Source organism: Penaeus monodon, chromosome 34, assembly GCF_015228065.2.
Source record: "Penaeus monodon isolate SGIC_2016 chromosome 34, NSTDA_Pmon_1, whole genome shotgun sequence".
NCBI lineage: Eukaryota > Metazoa > Arthropoda > Malacostraca > Decapoda > Penaeidae > Penaeus > Penaeus monodon.
The window spans coordinates 1,591,443-1,591,898 of NC_051419.1; positions in this window are offsets into that span (position 1 = coordinate 1,591,443).

Below are 456 nucleotides of genomic sequence, written 5' to 3' on the forward strand. Positions count from 1 at the left end.
CTCTCTTCGGTTTTTCTTTTTTGTTTGTGATTTTTTTGCTTATCCCTATTCATCGTTTTTCAATGAATGGCCGAAAAAATATAGTGAACCATGAGGTTTAATCACGAATGGATAACATGTCTACACAATGATTTTCTAAAGACAGTGAACATCTGAAAGCGTTATTTGTCTGCCATTATTTTTCTCCCTCCCTTTCTTCTCTTTCTGCTATTCCATTTTATTCGCATTTTCGCTCATTTGATTTTGAGTTGTCTCTTGAGTTGATGTTTTTCTATTATTCATTTTCGTTTTCTCTTCTCTTTTTTTTCTTCGTGTCTTCTGTTTTCCATTTTTACGTCCTCTTATCCTTCGCTTCTTATTTTCCTGCTCTCCCTCCTTTTATTCCTTATTTTTGCTTTTATTCGCTGTGTTATTAATTGTTTATATTACTGCTTTCTTTTTTCAGAAACTAATCAT